Source organism: Halichoeres trimaculatus, unplaced genomic scaffold, assembly GCF_033239565.1.
Source record: "Halichoeres trimaculatus isolate MK-OKI-2021-1 unplaced genomic scaffold, fHalTri1.1 fHalTri1_scaffold_9, whole genome shotgun sequence".
NCBI classification, from domain to species: Eukaryota; Metazoa; Chordata; class Actinopteri; order Labriformes; family Labridae; genus Halichoeres; species Halichoeres trimaculatus.
This window is the reverse complement of record NW_027437188.1, coordinates 2,988,458-2,995,305: the sequence shown is the minus strand read 5'-3', so window position 1 is coordinate 2,995,305 and position 6,848 is coordinate 2,988,458. Positions and strand designations below refer to the sequence as shown.

Sequence of the window (6,848 nt, the reverse complement as noted above, 5' to 3'; positions counted from 1 at the left end):
AAAACAGTATGAGTACTCCCTCTTGAGTACTCACTGATACCAGTTTGTTTATGTTTTGGTAATTGGAATTTCAGTTTAGAAAACAATATTAAAAAGCAAAAAATGAGTGGTTATTTGATTTTTGTTTTAAAATTCAAAAGTGAAAAATGAGAAATCATTTGATTTTTGATTTCTGCTTCTAGAAACAGAAAACAAAATGCCAGAAGACACAAACAAAAACAAAAAAAAAATACCAGTTTTTTGAATTTGTGCAACCGAAAGTTCCCTTTCAAAATAAGAGAGCTAGTCAGGACAGTGCTGTGTAGGACAGAAGAATAATTTCGGTGCAGCTGTGCGGGCGCGCATGTGTGCCTGTGGAGAGAGGAAATCCTTGGTATACAAACTTTAAGTGGTATTTTCTTTTCTATTCCCGTTCATCACAATAATAAATAATTAGGTTATGAAACATGTTATACAAATCTCAACACAGACAAATCCTTTAATACAAAAAAAAAGAACGTGCACGCACAATGCATTGTCCGATTTCAACCTTGAGGTTGTGCTTGTGTGTCTCTTTGTTTTGTATTGTATTTCATTTTCCAGACAGGAACTACACACGGAAGAAGGATAATGAGGAGGTACCATGAAAGGAGTGCATGCTGCTGAGACACGAATTGGATCAGTGCTAGACTTCGCCTTAGCCTTACCATGAGGCAAAAAGTCAGGTTTATACTGTCTCTGCCTTAGTATCTTACACCATCAAACTTGTAGAGATTAAATAAGATTACAAACCAAAGTTTATTTTAGATGCTTTTAGTTTTTATAGATTTTATGTATATTTCACTTATTGATTTGACAGTGACCCCACACTATATCAGGCAGACTACATGGATCCAAGGGTTCATACGGTCCCTATAGGGATAAAAATGAAAAGCTGTCTTTGTTTGGGGTTGCCCATGTTTCAGCCTACACAGCACCGTCCTGACTGGCGCTCTTACTTTGAAAGACAACGTCCGGTTGTACAATATGAAAAAAAAGGTGTTTTTTGTTTCTGTCAACTAAAATTTTATTTTCTGTTTTTGGAAGCATAGAATGAAAATCAACCAGGTTTCCAATTTTCATTTCTAAGCTTGAAAACAAAAGTCAAACAGTGGTCATAACCACTCGTTCTTTGTTTTTTGATATCATTTTCTGAACTGAACATCCAATTACCAAAACTGGTACTTTTGTTATGTAAAATTTAAATTTACACATCATTTTGAACAAAGAAAGCCCAGTCACTCTGCCATTAAGTCTAAAATAAAACATAAACAGCTGTCTCTAAATTTACAATTTGTTTTTTGTACAAAATAAAACTAACAACTGTTAGGCTTTAAGTATTTTCTAAAAATAAACTTAGTGCAAACTAAAACTGTTAAACTGCTAACTCTGCCTGGTTCATTTATGTTGTCTGAACAGGAACTGACACATATTTACCGAGGTGTTAAACCGCAGCAAGTAGCACCAACTACTGGAGAGGAGGACTAGCTCGAAGTAATGTTATTTTTGCCTTTTGTATTGGCTGCTGGCATCAGCAGCCTTCATGAGTACCGTTACCTTGAAAAAAACTGGTTAAAGGAAGTTACCTGATACCAATACCAGTACTCACCCCCTCTAACCCCATCACAGTCGAGACAGATCTCTGTCTATCATGAGTCTGGTTCTGTCCGAGGTTTCTGCCTGTTGAAGGAAAGTTTTTCCTTGCCATTGTAACTTGCTAAATGCTGCAAAGTGCTGTACTCATGGTGGATTAAGATGAGATAAGACTTCATATCTTTTCTTGATGTTGGGTTTCTGCTAATAAAATTTTGTTAACATTTACGGGTCTAGACTGTGATTGTTTTTGTTAAGTGTCTTAAGATAAAGTTTGTTATGATTTGGCACTATACAAATAAAGATTGATTGATTGATTCAGGGCTGCATGATGGCGCAATGGTTAGCACTGCAGCTTCACAACAAGAAGGTTGCCGGTTTGATTCCCAGCTTGGCTGGTGGGCCTTACTGTGTGGAGCTTGCATGTTCTCCCTGTGCATGTGTGGGGGGTGGGCCCCCCAAAAACAGGATAAGTGTTTCAGCAAATAAATAAATATATGGTTGATTCAATAATGCAATACATTAGACATAGCCAACAAAATATTGAAATATTGACAGTTTCCATGAATAACTGTAAAAACAGCCAGTGAGATAGGCCTACTGGATAAAGATTTATTTAAATAAATAAAGCTGCTCATTGTGTGATGAATAAACTGAATCCTCAAGGTGGACATGGCTAACACGACCCTTATGTTTATCATGTGTTTGTGATTGATATAATTTATCTATAAAAATAGTACAGGCACACCGTTAAGATCACACCATGATAAAATGGCTTTTGGTTGAAATTCTATCAGCACGTTGTTGCATTCACGTCACATCGGAATTTCTGCCTGTCCGATGTTGGTTGATGTTTTTAATTCCCCCCCCGAGCTGTGTCCCTTCTAATGAAACCTTTTGGACCATCAAAGAGTTGTTTCTGTTTGCTCTCTCATTATGTTGGTATAACGGGAATCACACACTGACGTACATGGTATTAAGGTGCAACGGTGGCGCTGCAAAGCGGGGGAGCTGTTCTTTTCCATGTGATTTGAACGCGTAGACCAGGAGTAAAGTCAGCTCGGTGACGCTCTCCCACTGTACAGGAGAGCTCCAGATTAAAGACCGACACACACTCCTCCCTCCACTCACTCCGCCGAATCAACGGTGCTGCTGCTCCAAAGAGACAAGAAGACACATTAACTTCGACTGGCGAAAGGACCAAAGAAAAGGAGACGGACTTACTGAATAAATGACACGGTACTCATTTAGTGTAGACCGGAGCCTCACACAGTCCGTCCTCAGCCGGTCCTCCTCTCCTTTGTTATCGGTGTAGAACTTCGGCTCGGTCAGCATTCACAGACCACCCACCCCGCACCTTTGACACGGGTTGTCCCGGTTTGACTTTCGGGGAACATTTTCACCTTGGGGGAGGAAGAGATAAGAGTCAGCATCACCTTGTTATCTTCAAAGTTCATCTTCAATCAAAGAAAAGCGGAAACGGCTCTCAGACAGGTGAGTGTACAGCGGCTTTTAAAGGTGTTCTGACATAAACCTGTATGTTAGCTACTTGAAGAAGAACCTACCTTGTTGTTTTGTCTTTTATCAACTCCACTGTACTTACACAGGCTACCTTTACATTAGCCTTTCAGTATATTTTAGTTTATATTAATGACTTTCTGTTACTATGATGTTTCTACCCATCATGAGCTGTTAGCTAGGTCAGTGGACTAGCCGTCCAGCTGCTCACTTGTGGTCTCGTGCACTCAAACATAGACACGCCCATGATTTTGAGTCACTAGCGCGTGCCCCCACCCCACCCCTCCCCGGGAAAATAATAAATAAACCGACTGCGCCTTCTATGGCTTATAATTTGCAAAAAAAGCTTCAGAGGGTTAATATGAACTTCTCTTTGAGTGAAGGCTTCCGAATGCGTTTGTGTTTGCTTATGCTGTGCACTCTTGACCCTTGCATTATTCATGACACCATCATTTTTCCTCACAATACAAAGGTTGGAATTAGGATTTTTGTTGTTTGTTGGTATGTCCATTAAGATTTCACAATTTTCAAATCATGTCAAATCAGTTTTAGCTTTCTTATTGTCCTTATGTTGAGAAAACGGCAAAGTTTAATCATGCAAAGATGGAGAAGTTGATTTTAAGCGTTTGTTTTCACATTTCTAACCGTTACCTTCTGGGCTGTGTTAACACATTTCCATCAGTCAGGACACCTCAGGTAAAAACACTTGTTTGTCTTTGCCGAGGCTTCTAGCTGATATATGACAAGTATCAACATCCCCTGGGCACTTTGACAAGTACTTTTTTAAAGGATTAGAACCTGTTTGGTTGGAGTGTCAGTATGACTCAGCGTTAAGAATAATAGTTAATAATTTAAAAGTGACAAGAGAGGCTTTTTGTTTTTATTCCCTTCTTTTTCATTTTACAACACATAAGCTGATTGAAGGGCCTTGGAGTAAAGTGTGCGCTGCATTTCTTAATGTCTTTTGGCTTGAACAGCACAGTGATTTATACCTCTGCATATGGAGTGGGGCTCGTATCCCCAGGGCAGAAAGCACTATAAAGCCTCTAAAAGACATGACACTGAAATATGTATTGTCTTCTAAACAGAAAAACAGAATTTACAGAAATTTATAGGAAAATATCACCGTTGCATGCATTTTGTTTTCAATAAAACCATTTTAAAGTTTGTTTAGCATAAAGTGATAAATGGGTCAATGAAAAAGGCTTTGGATTAATTATTAAGGTCTCTTTCTAAAATATTATTTTAGGATGAAGGCCCAAAAAGAGAATGGTGTGAGATATAATAGGTCAGAACACAGAGGAATGTGCTATGCTGTGTACACAGCAGTAATCCACTTACTGGTTACCAGCTCTTTACAGGCACAGTTCTGCAGACATATACAGGAGCTCTTAAACCATGTTATGCATGTAAACTTTAGGTTTTGTGAATAGTGTTGCTGATTGGATCTGGAGAGTTTCTCTGTGTAGACAATGGCTGACCCTTTTGTTCATTTGATTGTAGTATTGATTCTGTCTTCCAGCTGCTCTCTTTTCCCTTGCTTATGTAACTGTCAGTGGGTACTTTACCATGCAAGACATCCACCTAATATGCTCTGTCTTCAAAACTGCTCCTTGAACAGACACATCACAGTTTAGATGTACTATTCCTCCTGTTAAGAATACCTGTTTTTATTAGCAAACAACAAGCTTCTCTAAAATAAGATCACTTCTACTCTGCAGTAACAGAGAGATTGCAAGTCAGGTCAGTTTATGGCGGGGTTGATCCTTTAACTGTTTCTCAATATCCAATGCAGAGGATAAGAAAACTGGTGAGCCACTGGCCCGTTTATAATTCTGTTATCATATTGTTTGTTCTTTGCATTTGAGTAGAAAATACAGTATTCAAAGCAGGGGTCTGCAACCTTTACTTTCAAAAGAGCCATTTTTCCTCAGCTCACCTGGATGAAAGTCATTCAGGAGCCACAAAATCTACTTTATATTCACATTAAGACAAAATATGTATAATCTGGTGAATAGTTATCTAAACAAGATGTTTTTGTGTTTATAAAATTGTCCATGTGATTTCTTAGTTTTTTTATGTATTTTTTTTTTTTTGCAAATTTGGGGGAAAAAATTGCAAAATGAAAAAATTAAACTAAAAAATGCGCAAAAATTTATATCTTAAAAAAATGCTGAATGTGCCATAAATTTGCAAACAAACCTTAACAATGCAATTTCAAAGTTTTGCTTAATTTCCAAAAAATAAATGTAAAACTTTTTAAAAATTGCAAAAAAGGGGGATTTAGATGAAAAAAATCTAAAATTTGCTAAATAATAAAAAAAAAAATCTTTTTCTTAATTTGCTAATTTGTAAAAAAAAAAAAAAAAAAAAGTCAAAAATATTTGACATTTCATAAAATTTGCTGAAATGTCATAAAACCTTGATAATGCAATTTCTAAATTTTGTTTGATTTCCAAAAAATTGTAACATTTTCTTAAAATTGCAAAAAATGAGGGATTTATATAAAAAGAATTCAAACATTTGATTGAATAAAAAAATGAAACATTTTTTTATTTGGAAAAATGTCATAAAAAAATGAAATAAAAGAAATTCCAAAAATCTCAAGTAATAGCAAAAAATCACAAAAATTAAAAGCTCAATCTCAAGAGTTGATGCATTTTTGTACAAAATGATAGATTATAATTTTACATAGCGTCTTTGTTGTTGTTATTAACACCCTTTGTAAGAACAATTTAAAAATAATCTTTATTTCAATGAAATATTTTAAAGCTACAAGGAGCCACTGCAAAGGAGTCAAAGAGCCGCATGAGGCTCCAGAGCCGCAGGTTGTAGACCCCTGATTTAAAGTATACATTTTGCCATGCACATTAAAATCAAATGTATACCCATTACATTACAAACACCTGCTTAATACTGTTTAGGTCTGGGGCTTGACAAAAAACTGTCACACACTGTGTGTTCTGACACCTTTGTATCAGACTCAACATTAATAATTTCAGCAGCTTGAGCCCCAGTAGCTCATCTGTTGGAGTGGACCTTTCAGGCCTGGCTTTACTTCCCATACCAGTAAAGGCAGGTTCACACTACAGGATAATTGGGCTGATTTTTGACCCCATCACCCTCTTACGATCAAAGCCAATGAAGGCCCGATTGTCGGTTGTTTGTGAATGACATGGTGTGTGATTTTCCTGTGGTGTGGGGTGTTTTAAATGTGATTTTGTCTGTTCTGAGCTACTCTGAAGGCCTCCAATTGAGAGATGGTAGATAATGAACATTTTTAATATTTGCAACTGAAAATCCTGTAGTGTGTGACCACTCCAACTTCAACTATAAGATATAAGTTCTTTCTTCAGGTGATTATAACAGAGAGTAAAACAGTCTGTGTTTTGTTAGTGCTCCAGATCGATGTTAAAGTTAGGAAAGGTATGTAAGGGAATAAAATCTGCTCTTTTTTTCAAACAGAGGTTAAAGCTCACAATCAATAAAATCTCTTCACATTCCCACATGGAACCTGGCTTCACCATCTTTGGAGAATCAGTGACACGACCAAGTGAGTAATCGATAGAAATATGGTGCTTGGCAAACAAGCTTACATTCATTGTTATTTGAAAGAAAAAGCAGTAAACAGGCTCTTTCTCTGCATGTGAAATCACACTTGAAGGTGGGGTACGTCATATTTTTTTAAGCATTTTTGTAAATAACTGTCAAGAAGTCAT

The 6,848-nt window shown here is 36.8% G+C and overlaps 1 protein-coding gene across 2 annotated transcripts in view; it reads left to right on the top strand.

Moving 5' to 3' along the window:
• Positions 1-2,534: 2,534 nt before the first annotated feature.
• gdpd5b (glycerophosphodiester phosphodiesterase domain containing 5b) overlaps positions 2,535-6,848 on the top strand; it is a 67,026-nt gene continuing 62,712 nt past the window's right edge. The window contains exon 1 of one of the 2 annotated variants that reach the window (XM_074679024.1): positions 2,535-3,105. The gene's annotated coding sequence lies outside the window, so the exon portion shown is untranslated. The remainder of the gene's footprint in view (positions 3,106-6,848) is intronic. The other variant, XM_074679025.1, reaches the window with a different exon arrangement.